Below are 14,044 nucleotides of genomic sequence, written 5' to 3' on the forward strand. Positions count from 1 at the left end.
AGCCTGGGAAGGCTAAGGCCAGAGGGGAGCAAGGATGGGGCTTTCAAATGAAAGTTCTAAGCCTAAAACAGCGGTTAAGGTGCTTGCCTTGCACACAGCTCATTCCTATTTGGTCCCCAGCTCCACCTATGGTTCCAGGAGACTCACCAGGGAGGATCTCCGGGCACAGAGTCAGGAATAAGCCCTGGGCACCAGCAGGTCTGAGCAGAAACTCAGAAGGATGCTCTCAGCACAGCTGGTGTTGGTTCAAAAACAAAACAAAACAAAATGTCATCATTTGTGCCTGACCTGCAGGTGGCCGCCTCTACACTATGCCCTTCTTGATGTACAGAAAGAAAGCTCTGGGCTGTCTTCCTGTTCTCCGGCGCCCATTGGCCCTGTTGTGTCAGACCCCCACTGCGAACTGCCTTCATTAACCTGTATCAGGTCCACACAGGCTCCATCTTCAAATAGCATCGCTCTGAGGATGAGAGCTTCAGCACTGAACTAGGGATGGGGGGCGGGAGGGGACAAGCATTCACTTTGCAGCAGTGCCCACGGCTGCTAACACCACAGCGTTTCCAATCCACCTTCTGCCGTGTCCCTTTCCAACTTGCCAGTGGGTAAAGCTGTTCTGGGGGTTGGGGTGGGCGTGGGGGAGGGGGTGCCATGTTCATTTCTGTGTTATTTTTTTTTAAACCATGTGACAACATGTATTTGGGTTATTTTTAAAATAGTTTCTGCAAATCACGGACAAACAGTATCTTTCTGAAACGATTGCTGCTGACAGCAGCGCTGTTTTATTTCAATGAGGGGGGTGGGGGGAAATGCCCAATTTTAGTCATGCTTTCTGACAGTGCATGCCAGCTCCTGAGGAAGCCAGCCAGAGGCTCCAGCCGCTGCAGAAATGGCCAGTGCAGCTGCCGGGGAAGGCTGCCCCCTTCTGGAAGATCTTGGGCATGACAAGGCTCCTGAAGGAAAGGAAGATGCACCTAGTTCAATGAACTTGTAGGTCCAGGTGCCCTTGTGCTCAGACAGTCTCCATCCCCCGGGCCCAATGTCCCCGCCCCAGGAAAGAAAATGTTCCTCCTTTCCTTTCTGGCTGCTTCCAATCTGACCACATCCATGGTTTCACAGGCATACGGTGACCATGGCAGGAATGAAAACATCCCCAACAGAGGGGTCCCTGTGAGAAGGCACAGAGGGGCAGTGGAACTGTGGGTGTCATTTTTTGTGTTGTACTCAGAGAGGTTAAGTAATTGGATGCAGGTGCACAGCAGAGGAATCTCCGAGCTGGATAAGGCATGGGACGAGGCAGGGAAGGAAGTAGCCATGTGCCAAGGGAAACGGTGCATGTTAGCATCCATGGGGGCACACAGGAGGGCACAGAGACACCATCACCAGCAATGCCAGTTTAGAGGCTGTGTATAAATTACTTGGAAGGTTGGTGCAGAGAGGGAACAATATGCAAATCCACTGAACCCCCAAGAGGATTCTTGGTGCAGATCCTCCAGGCAGCCAGAGTGGAGGGTCTGTGTGGGATGGTGAGGTGAGCCAGATTCAATCATGGACTTGGGGCTTCATAGTGGGGTGCATGGGCCCTACCAGTGAGGAGCAGCTGCCCTGGAGGCCGCGAGGCCAGCATGACACTGTTTGTCTGGGCGTGGGCTGACTGTGCAGCCTAGAAGCAGGGTGTCTGAGTGAAAGGGTCTCCTCACCGGGGGAGGTGTCGGGGTTCCAGAGGGGAGTGCCTGGTCCTGAAATGAGGCCCAGACTGGGGGCTGCCAATCTGAGGAAGAAAACAAAGATGACCGTCCTGGTGGTGACAGAGAGGTGGATCTAGGACTCTGGTGGACTGGGGCAGGGTAGTGGACATGAGGACATGAGAGGCCCAGGAGGGAGGAGCTGACCTCCAGGGAAGCTGTGTAGGAGGGCTGGAGGGCAAGAGCCAGGCCTGGGCAGGGAACAAGTTTCTGGCATCCTGGGGAAGGTGTCGCAGGCTTAGCCCAGGAGGCAGGCGGGAGGGTGCCCAGCGCTCAGTGGAGTACTTGAAGTGAGAAAAGTAGGACTCAGGATCCATGTGCCATTTGGGCCAATCTTAGAGTGTTAAAAGACAAGCATCAGGGCCCAGGAAGAGAGCACAGAGGCTTAGGCACAGGCCTTGTATGCATCTGACCCTGATGTCTTCTGAGTATCAATGGGCATAGCCTCTGGGCCCCCTAAGGACCACTTGGGAGACTCCCTCCCCATGGAAAGAAAAAGGAAAGGCATTGGATTGTTTTTTTAAATTATAGAATTATGTGTTATTTTTATTTCATTTCTTCAGTTTTCTGTTAGTTAAAAACTTTCTAACAAGGGGCCAGAGAGATAATATAAGGGATAGAGCCTTTGCCTTCCATGCAGTCAACCTAGGTTCAATTCCCGGCACCCTGCGCATCACCAGGAATGATTCCTGAGCTCAAAGCCAGGAGTAAACCCTGAGCACTGCTGGATGTGGCCCAAAAACAAAAAACAAAAAAAAATTAAGAATAACCAGCCAGACAATCAACTTCTTACTCAGAAATATATATGTATGTCAAGTCTTTTGTTTTATTCTCTACCCTACTGGCCAAATCATCCGGAACCTTCTTGGCAAAGGCAGGTGCAGACTTCCAAGTCTCCTGATGAGTATCCTATGTCTTTGGAGAAGTTTAACTGGGAGCTGGTCATCCTGGTGTCCCAGATACAGCCCGGAGCTGGCACAGGAGATGACCTGATACAAGTCAGCTGCATGAATGGAACAATGAAAGGAGATGCAATGTACAGGTACTGCACGGGCTGGGCCGAGCTCAGGCGCATGCCGGACAGTGCTCTTGTTAGCATCGCAGAGGTGGCAGGCCAGGGCAGGCCAGTGAGTTGCCCTTTATGTTTATAAAGAAAACTTTGAGTTGGGGCTGGGGAGATAGTATAGTGGCACTTGCGTTGCAAGCAGCTAACCCGGTTTCAATCCTGGCATCCCATACGTGTATATACTAAAGGGCCATGGCACTCTTTCCCTCTTGTCGCCCGTGTTCAGTGTTCTCTGCTTCCCCCACCCCAGGAAGGCCAATGGCAATGGGCAGGCTAAGGAAGGGACAAGGGCCGGGCTGGATGGTATCAATTGCAGTTTATTCCAATCTCTCCATTCTCCTCTGATTCTCCTTCTGCTTCTCTCTCTCTCTCTCTCTCTGGATCCCCCCAGACCACTCTTACAGTCTAGTTTATATAGAAATCATGTAGGGTGGGGATACAAAAGTGGGGTGAACATTAACAAGTCAACAAAGAGAGGTAAGGCTACTCCTCCAGGAAATTAACTCAAGGACAAAATCTCATCTAAGGAGATTCCTCCAGATTACTAGGAGCTGGGCTCAAAGGCGGGATTCCATTCAGGGTATGTTGCTTTCTTCTTTCCCCAGCTAGTAGTACTGTAGCACTGTCCTTCCATTGTTCATCGATTTGCTTGAGTGGGCACCAGTAACGTCTCATAACAAATTGTGAGACTTGTTACAGTTTTGGACATATCAAATATCTCACGGGTAGCTTGCCAAGTCTTTGTTTCCCATGCAAGTGAGATACTCTTGGTAGCTTGCCAAGCTCTCCGAGCGGGGTGGAGGAATCGAACCCATGTTTGCCGCATGCAAGGCAAACGCCCTACCGGCTGTGCTGTCACTCCAGCACAATCCACTTAAATAGTTGAGGTAAATTTACTTCTATTATTTCTAGCAATGTCATTTTGTATAAGCACAGTAAGAAATATATCAAGCTTAAAGTTTGGTTCCTCCTGAGGACATCTCACTATATACTCCAGACCATAGTCCTCAGGCCAGGTTAGTCTTCCTAACCCCAACAGGGTCCTTATTCAGTTTCCTCTTTTGGGTCATGACAGAGTTTGTCCATGACCATGCTCTTGACTTATAGCTAAGCATTGTGGCACTTAGGCTTGACCCATTTCAATGCCAGGGTAGCTCACAGCTTGCCCTGGGTCTATTCAGTCCCTCATTGGGGTGTTAGGAACTAAGGGCAACTGAGAAGTCTAGGATGTCTAGGAGTAAATATTATTCAGAGTCAATTAACTCCCAATTACAAAAGCTTATTATAATATGAACTGTCTTCCTGTGTCCATACAAAAAGGACATTGCTTTAAACTACGCAAAAGATGGGGGAAAGCAATATTTAACTTACAAGTTCAGTGTCCTTAGAAGGATCTGACTTTACAAGTTAATGAAATCTGATTAGGAGAAAAAGGTGATTAACTGGTTCCTGAGGAGAGCACAGGAAAGTTACAAATAACAAAGGAATGGGAGTGTCTCCAGAGTGCTTAAACGTAAGATCCTGTGGCAAGGGAGAAAGGACATACAGTGTTATCCTAAAATGTTTAGAGCTATACTCAAACACCCTGAGCACTACCAGGAGTGATTCCTGAGCATAGAGCTGGAAGTAACCCCCTAAGTATTGTCTGATAAGGCCCAAAAACTTGAGAAGGAAAGAAAGAAAGAGAGAGAGAGAGAGAAAGAGAGAGAGAAAGAAAGAGAGAAAGAGAAGGAAATAGAGAAAGGAGAGGAAGAAAGAAAGAAAGAAAGAAAGAAAGAAAGAAAGAAAGAGAGAGAGAAAGAAAGAAAGAGAAAGAGAGAGAAAGAGAAAGAGAGAAAGAGAAAGAGAGAAAGAAAAGGAAATAAAGAAAGGAGAGAAAGAAAGAAAGAGAGAGAGAAGAAGAAGAAACAAAGAAAGAAAGAAAGAAAGAAAGAAAGAAAGAAAGAAAGGAAGGAAGGAAGGAAGGAAGAAAGAAAGAAAGAAAGAAAGAAAGAAAGCAGAAGGAAAAGTGCTCAGTAGATCATATGATGCCAGGGAATGGACCAAGTTTGGCTGCATACAAGGCAAACAGCTTAATTCCTTTATGCTCTCTCTAGCTTCTAGACATGACACTTTTTAAATGTAATTTAATAATTTTTAAAAGCAGCAGGGAAAAAATGATAATTTTGTTTTCAGGTTGTGTTTTTTTTCACGGTCCTCCCGTTGTTCATCAATTTGCTCGAGCGGGCCCAGTAACGTCTCCATTGGAGACTTTGTTGTTACTGTGTCTGGCATATCGAATACATCACGGGGAGCTTGCCAGGCTCTGCCGTGAGGGCGAGATACTCTCGGTAGCTTGCCGGGCTCTCCGAGAGGGACGGAGGAATCGAACTCGGGTTGGCCATATTGGGTGCGTGCAAGGCAAACACCCTATTGCTGTGCTATCTATGGCCATACAACCCTGAACGCGCCCGATCTCGTTTTTTTCACAGCATGAAAAAAATTGCAAAATACATATCTGATAAAGGCTGAGTGCAAAGCCAGGAGTAACCCCTGAGTGCAAAGCCAGGAGTAACCCCTGAGCATTGCAGGGCGTGACCCGAAAAGCAACACTTTAAATCCAGAATTTATCAAGAGGCCAGAGAGACAGTACAGCAGGTAGGACACTTGACTTGCATGAAGTCAAGTCGTTTGATCCCTGAACTCAATATAATACCCCAGCATCTCCAGGAGTGATCCCTGAGCAGGAGTAAGCCCTGAACACTGCCAGGTGTTTTCCTTTCCCTTCCTCCACCCCCACCCCCCCCCCAAAAAAAAACACCAACAGAATTTGTCAAAAATTCTTTTTAAAAAATTGTGGTGAAAAGGAAAAGACTGTACCATAAATTTACTCTCCTAAATTACTCTCCCACTCTATATTGCAGTATTGCTCAATCTATTCCAATTATTGTATAAAAATCTCTGCAACAGGGGCTGGAGCAATAGCACAGCGGGTAGGGCGTTTGCCTTGCTTGCGGCCAACCCAGGTTCGATCCTCAGCATCCCATATGGTCCCCCGAGCACCCCAGGAGTGATTCCTGAGTGCAAAGCCAGGAGTAACCCCTGAGCATTGCAGGGCGTGACCCAAAAAGCAAAAAATTTTAAAAAAAAGCTCTGCAATGGGTTCATCTTGCTTACTTGAAACCCTCTAGCACTGAATAGCTCCTGGATTCCATACTCTGTACCACATATGGTCCACTAAAAGTAAGTCCTAAGAACAGCCAGAGCCTCCAATCCACACACACACACACACACACACACACACACACACACACACACCAAAAATACAACCTAATGTTGGGCCAAAGAGATATTCCAACAATTTATATTTGATACCCAGCATCATACATGGTCCCTTGAGCATCACCAGGAGTGATCCCTGAGCACAAAGCCAAGAGTAAGTCCTAAGCACCTCTGGTATGCCCCCTCCAAACCCAAAATTCCTGATGTCTAATATTCCTAAGGACAGTTGAATACAGTTGAGGGTCAGGCCACCACTGTTACAAATACATCAAGAAGCATCTCTGAGGATTGGATCTCAAGAGGTTTCAGTCTGTTCAGGTGGTTCCAGTACAGAATCAGCTTTGAGCACCACTTTCCCAGAGCATTGTGGTGGGTCTGGTTGAGTCAGTGAGGGCCTCAGAGAAGACCTGGCTGTGGATAAGGCCTGTCCCCTGAGTCTGATCTCTGCAGGCAGTGAGGGCACCGTGGCAAGGGCGAGCTGCAGGACCCCTGCCGTTTCCTACTATCATCACTGCTAATGGTAGAGCACTGTGAATTATAGTCTTCTTGGTAAGAACTCACCCCTACACACACACACCTCACGCCTCACACACACCTCACACACACCTCACAGACACACCTCATACACCTCACATGCATACACCACACACTCACATAACACACACATACAACACACTCACACAACACACACACTACTTACACACACACCTCACACACACTAATCACACACACCTCACACACATCACACACTTACACAACACACAACACACACACATACCACAAGCAAATCATATGACACTATGTCTGGAATTCAGGCTACGTGAGTGATTGGAAGAACCACAGGGAGGTGGAGACAAGGGAGGCATCTGCGGGTCTCTGAGAGGCTGCTGTCTTGTGAGTGATGGCATGGACCAACTTAGTTGGGCCTTTAGTTTTAAAGAGAACAGTGGACCCTTGGGTGAAGTTTAAGGAAAGTTTATTATGACTAGATAAACAGGTCTTCAGCAATTCTTTCTGTCCCAGGGTTTAAGTGATTGCCCTGTATGCGACTGACCTTGGTTCAATCCCCCGCCCCAAATATGGTCCCTTGAGCACCTCCAAGAATAATCACAGAGCACTGAGCGGGGAGTAAGCCCTGAGCACTGCAAAAACCTGTGCCAAAACAAAAACAATTTCTTCTATCCCATTGAGGAATAAAGTAGTGAGTGGTTGGTCATTGGAGAAATTTACAGACACTTTGGGCCACTTTGCTGGAGGCTGCAGAGAGGGATCAAACGCAGGCTTCTGGCATACAACGCACGGCTGGGCTCAGCCCACAGAGCTGCTCTCCAGAGAGAGTGGGTTAGCTGAATGTGGGGCGCTCAAGACACTCATTCAAATCCACTCAAACCTAATCCTCTTTGCACTCTGAGTTTATGATTCCATTAAAGAGCTGCTTGGCACTTTGGAAGCAATTTTCAATCAGTTCAAATGCCTTTAAAACCAATCCTTAGAGCAGCAGGCTTGTGTCTCGGTGAAAAAAGCTTGTCTTGCATGGGTGAGGCTCGAGATTCAACCCCCAGCACTGCAGACAATGAACAAGTGAATTTTAAAAGTGAACAGTCTGCTGCATCACAGTCTGCAAAACCAAGTGGACTTTATGCATCCACTTTACCTTTGGCTGGAAGTGCATCTAGAAGTTCTCTGAGGGTGGAGGGGTGGGGGTGAGTTTTAAACTAAATTGTCTTGACATTTTCCCCAGACCACTATCAGAAAGAACTTGAGTTGCTGGAGAGATACCTCAAGTTGCTGAGCATCACTTTGCTTCCCATACGAGAGGTCTCTGGATATTTTGGGGGACGTGGGGGGGTCACACCCGGTGATGCACAGGGGTTACTCCTGGCTTTAAACTCAGGAATTACTCCTGGTGGTGCTCAGGGGACCATATGGGATGCTGGGAATTGAACCTGGGTCGGCCGTGTGCAAGGCAAATGACCTACCTGCTGTGCTATCACTCCAGCCCCAGGTCTCTGGATTTTTGTCTCAGGCACGAGCACCATGTGGTCCCTGGAGCACTGCCAGGAGTGACCCCTTCCCCCTCCTGGCACCAGGAAGCTGAAAATAGCTTTAGAGAAACACTGGATGTGGCTCAGAGGCCCAAAAAGAATGAGAACTTGATCATAACTCCCTTTGTATGCCCAGGCCGGGTCACCCCCAGGCCACACCCAGCTCCAGGCTCTGGGAAATCTCCCCCAGGCTCTGCTGCCAGCTTAAGCCACCCTGAGACCACTGTCTGCATGTCCACTTGCCCAGAATCAACACACACACAGGATTTCCCACTCGGCAAAGTGTGCCGCACATACATTTTCAGAACGGCCTGCAGTAATGCCCACTGCCCCCCCCCAACCAGGCCCCCCACTCTGGGACTCGGGGTTGTCCGATGGCCCACTGAACAATGCCCCTTGGTCTCACTGCAGAGCAATGCCGCTATGCATAACACTCTAAAATTCCCAGCTGCTCTGGAAACGCCATTCTGTCGCCCACCCCTGCATCCCCGCCCCTTCTCAAGGCTTGGCACATCATCTTGGCTTCTTCTCTTTCCCATGTCTGCTTTTTCTCTCCCGTGGGCTCCTTCCAGGCTGAAATGAGATGCTTGGAGCCTGGGACTGTTGGCTGACACTGCTTTGCATGGCTAAGTAAGCAACACTTGGCAGGGCAGAAAGCCAGTAGAAACAAACTCAGCCCTTGTGCGAGGCTCAGGGAGCACTCTACTCAGTACCTCTGCTGCTGGCGGCAGGTGGGAGGTGAGGTGGCAGGTGGGGGTGGGGTGGGAGGTAGGGGGACACAGGTGTGCCGTGTTTCCATTAGCAACTCACGGCCCCAAACTACCTTCCCATTCAGTGACGCTGCCTGGAGCAGAGTCAAAGTTTGCAAGTGGGAAATTAAAATATTATAGGAGTTGGCGCTGCTCAGGGAACACTTCATGTCTGGGAGACGCTTGTGCAGCTGAGAAGAGACTTGTACCAGAGGCTCTGAGGGGGGGGGGGGGGTGGATTTTAGCAGGGCTGGAGGGAAATTGGAGGCTGTGGAATGCTAACCTGGGTTCAATCTTCGAGGGGGTCAGAAAGAGGCTTAGACTCAGGACTGCAGCTTCGGTCTCTTACTCTGACTGGCCCCTCATCACCCAGCTGCTGTTCTGATGCACCCCAGGTGCCTCATCAGATGCTCAGAAGACCCCCACACCTACCAGGTGTGTCCATACTAAAAAAATCAGGTTGATGGCAAAGAGTCTGTGCCCTTACATTCATCTTCTCTGGATCTTTTTTCTGACCAAGTATGGTTTTAAGGGTCAGGGACATGTTCAATGTATAGTGTACTGTGTGAGGCCCTGAGTTTGATCCCCACACAAAAATGGAGATCGAGTAACATGCATGCCAGACCTGGTGCACACATGTGTTCGTACACATATGATCATATGAAAATCTAGCATTTGCCTGGCATATCGAAGCAACACTGTTGGTTGTGTTTATTATCCTTAGGTGGAAAAAAGAGGAAAGACAATGAACCCCACAAGCTCTGGAAGGAAAATATTTCGGTAGGATTCTTTACTAGTGAGGGGAAGGCCAGTTTATCTGTTTATGATAAAGAAGGAACAAAGGAGGAAGAGGAGGTGTCTGAAAGAGGAAGGGGAAGGGAGGAAGGAAGGAAGGAAGGAAGGAAGGAAGGAAGGAAGGAAGGGAGGGAGGGAGGGAGGGAGGGAGGGAGGAAAGAAAGGAAGGAAGGAGAGAAGGAAGAAAGGAAGGAAGGAGGGAGGGAGGAAAGGAAAGAAGAGGAAGGGAAAGGAAAGAAGAAGGAAAGAGGAAGGGAGAGAGGAAAGAAGGAAGGCAAGAAGGAGGGAGGAGGAAGGTGGGAGGGGAGTGCAGGGGCTCCTATACTGAGCTGTGGCAGAGGCCAGGCTAGTAGTGGTTTGGGGGATACCTTGGGGGTGATGGGAGTGAGACATTGTGCCCCCCACCTCTCCCTTCTGCTCTCCCCGCCTCTCCCCATGCCTTATGGCTGTGTGCTCGCGCAGGGCTTCATCCTCATGTCACCATGAGGTGAGACCTCATCAGAGGCTTCAGACTTCCACACGAGCTGGTCCTGTGCTTGGCTGCCTCCCCCAAACCCCCATTCCACAGAGCTGAGCCCCGGAGCAGCTGCCCTGGACAGAAGGCGTGCCTGGAGTGGCAGGAGCAGCCCCGCCCCAGCCTAGTGGATGAGATGTGGCAAATAGTGACAGGCTCTGGGGACACCGTCCTGTGCAAGACAGGATGCTCGAAGCATCAGCCGGGAATTCTTGGAAATAAAATCCATCCCTCCCCATCTCTGCTTCTTGGAATAACTTGGACCTGCCTTGAGTGTCCCCCAGCTCTGGGCTTCGGAGACTCGGAGATGAGTCTTTAGGATGAGTTTATTTCCTCCACGGATGCCATTTCTTATCTTAAGGAGATTTTTTGCTTTCTAGAGTCTTTTTTTTTTTTTAACAGAGCTATTTCTGGTGAAAATATAAATACCCGCCACTTGGCTGGGGAGGCAGCCGCAGGCTCTGGCTCCGAGCATGGCCCCTCCTCCTTCTCCAGACTCCCCCAAGCCAGTGCCTCTGGGGCCTGAAATCAGAGGGTGACGGAAGCACAAATATGGGGGCAACTCGGGCTCCAGATATATCATGCAGACACTTGGATTCCCATTGCCCACAAGGGGTTGGCTTCCAGAAGTATCCACGGTATTGGGTCCTGGATACACTGCTCCCCCCACTCCTGAGACCTGTTGTCTCTTCTCACCTGGGGGTTGAGGGTATCCACCCTCTCCTTCTGCTGACTGCCAGCTAACAGACTGTGTGCTGCCAAGGGAGTTCTCTGTCCATCCCTAGCTTGACAGTGCATGTTCCAGAGCCTCGGTGGGAACCCGGGGGGGTGGGGGGTGGGGGGCGGGGCGGGGAGGGGAGGGACAGGCCACAGAGTCATAATCAGGGGACACTCCATCCGGCTCTGGAGCTACTTGTCAGCAGATACCCTTTTTCCTTCTTCCTTGCCATACAGCTGTTTTGTACTGAGTTTCCCCCACAAATGTACCCTAGCTCAGCAGGGGACCCCAATGTTCTGGGGATCCCAGTGTTCTGAGGGACACATGCTGCCAGGGTGAACCTGCAACCTGTCCCAGCCCTGGGACTGGCCTTCACCCCTCCCATAAGCAGGAACTTCTGAATCGGGGTGAGGGGAATTCTGTGGAGGTCTTTGTGTTTGTCATATGCCTTCTCTTTGGGGCTGAAGAGTTCAGGGGAGCTGCCCTGCCCACTCAACCGTGCCTACTTCTTCTTACATTTAGGGGGGATGAGGTCTCTGAGCCCCTGAGGGTTCCCTTCCTGCACTTTCCTTCTCTTTGGGGCTAAGGGAATGCCCAGCTCATCTCTCATGAAGCCTGCTCAACTCTGGACAACTCTGCAGAATGGATCCTCCAGTTCTGGGCACCAGAAGTATCTGGAAGGTGCACGTGACCCAGAAACACCGCTGGACTGTCTGAGGCTGAGCCTTGGGGCATCATGTGGCCCTGGACATTGAATCTTCTTTTTAGCAGATGCTCAAGGCTATTATAGGCACAGATGCCTTCGTGGGGCCTTAAACTTAGAGTTCCACCACATAACCATCACCCCCCTCTTTTCTTTCTGTTTTTGTATTGTTGGTTCCCACCTCCCCTCCCCTAGTAATACAGAGCACATTGTGGTTGTTTTTAAATAAAGCTTCACCAAGTGGTCACGCTCTACTTTGGTGGTGGTGGGGGGGGGGGGGGGAGGACAAAATAAAAGGCATAAAATCTGCAATGATTATGGAGTGAAATGCTCTCCTTTGGGTGGGGGCAGCACCCAGGCTATTGACTTTTGTCTCTCAGAGACATAAGGGGACCAGAATGGCAGGTTTCCACAAGTCCTGGGGCCAGGATGGTGGGTCCTCAAAGGTCCTGACTGATGGAAGGCCATGGTCAGGGGTGGGTCCTTCCTTTGAGGTGTGAGTAGTAGGTGTGACCCTGAAACATAGCATCCCACACTAAGTGCCATGCTGCAGGTGGCACCTGCTTCTCGGCTCTAGCCGATGGGTCCTGGGGTGTCTGGAGTCCGGTAATGTGCTCTGAGAGCTGCCTGCTGGGGTTGTCACATTGGAGCCACCTGCCAATAGCATTTGCAATTGGCTGTTGCCAATTCAACAGCCTTTCCACTGAATATTAATTGACTATTCCATCTTGTTTGCTTCTGCCTGTCAAATGCTTTTGAGTTCTGATGTGTTCATTTACCATATTGATTTCCCTTCGTCTATAGATTTGATGAACTTGTTAAGTCTTCATCTGATAGTTCAAGTATAAGATAGCTACACCACGGACCAGGTGTTGCAATTTTCTTGCAAGGTAGCAGCAGTTTGATGAGTCCCTTGGCTAATCAGGCAACTAGTGATGAATTCTTCCAAACTCTCTTACCCAGCTTCTTGCTGGCCCAGGAGAATTGCCAGACATATAGGACATGCAAATTTCCCTCATTGTTCAGTGTGAAAATGAAGAGAAAGAATTGTGGGGGCAATAGGGATAGTACAGTAGGTAAGGCACTTGCCTTGCTCATGGCCAACCCAGCTTAATCCTTGGCATCACATATGATCACCTAAGCCCTGCCAGGAGTGATCCCTGAGTGCAGAGCCAAGAGAAATTCCTGAGTACTGCTGGTGTGGCCCCAACACTGAGAGAGAGAGGGAGAGAGAGAGAGAGAGAGAGAGAGAGAGAGAGAGAGAGAGAAGAAAGAGAGGCAGAGACAGAAAGAGAGAAGGAAGTGAGTTTCTTCCATGCTTGGATGCTTTGTAAGCCCAGTCAATTTAGTATTCCCTGCAGCACAAGCTCCAATGACTAAATAGTGGCCAAAGTTGTGGTCCTTTGGAGAGTAATTGTATGAACTTTCCAGGAAATGGAGAAGTGGGGAAAGTGGCCCAGAAAAGTACCGGGCCTGCCCCAGGGAAAAAGCCTTGGATGCTAGTCAACCAAGTAAATACACTGCAGGGAGGGGGAGTGACCAGCCAGCCACAAATTGTCCCACTGTGAAAACAAGAGGACACGGGGACTTCAGAAGCCACCAGAAAGGTCACAGGAATGTTTATTACATAGAAAAGAGGGAACGGAGAAAAGTTTTTCAGAGCCATATTTCCAGGATTTAAAAAAAAAAAAACACAAACTTGGAATGCCCAAAAGATGCCATGCCTGGTATTTATAATCGGAGCGTGTATGTGTCTATAAATATGTACAGTAAGATATGTACATGAGTTTATATGGTCGTATGTAATATTTCATTACATGTACAGAACCACCACGGAGTGACACAGGTTAAAGCTGGCAGAAGGCTTGGCATGGGGCGCTGTGGGGACAATAGTCACAGAATGGGGCCAGGGACTCAGCCCTGGGCCTCTAGGAAAGCTAAGTGCATGTTGGCCTGGGCACCAAGTGGGGAAGTTTGTGCCAAGGGAAGCCTAGAAACTTCCCTAGGTCCCATATTAGAAGTTTCTTCTATTCTTGAAACCACGAAAGCGTCCGGTCATTGGAAGAGGCTGGGAGCAAACCTGGGCTGGACTGGAACCTGGCAGGGGAGCAGGTGCTGAATTGGGGGGGGGGGGGGAGGGGTTCCCAGTGTGTCTGGGTAGGAGTGAGCTAAAAAAGCCCTGGGAGGTCAGAGAGTGAAGAATGATAGAAATGTGCAGCCATTGTTGTCCCAGAGACGCCCCAGCATCCAATGCTGGGTACCACCTCACAATACTTACCCAGAGGCTCAGCAGCGACGCACCAGCGGGCTTTCACATACATTGTTTAAAAAGACAAATGAATAGAACGTTGGCATGAGGTATGGCAGCACGAACCCTAGCCGTGGCAAGGGCCCCAAGTGTGCTGGTCACCCCCAGGCCCTGACTCACTTCCAGTTCCCTTCTCCCCTTGC

Source organism: Sorex fumeus, unplaced genomic scaffold, assembly GCF_029834395.1.
Source record: "Sorex fumeus unplaced genomic scaffold, SorFum_2.1 ptg000007l, whole genome shotgun sequence".
Lineage (NCBI taxonomy): Eukaryota > Metazoa > Chordata > Mammalia > Eulipotyphla > Soricidae > Sorex > Sorex fumeus.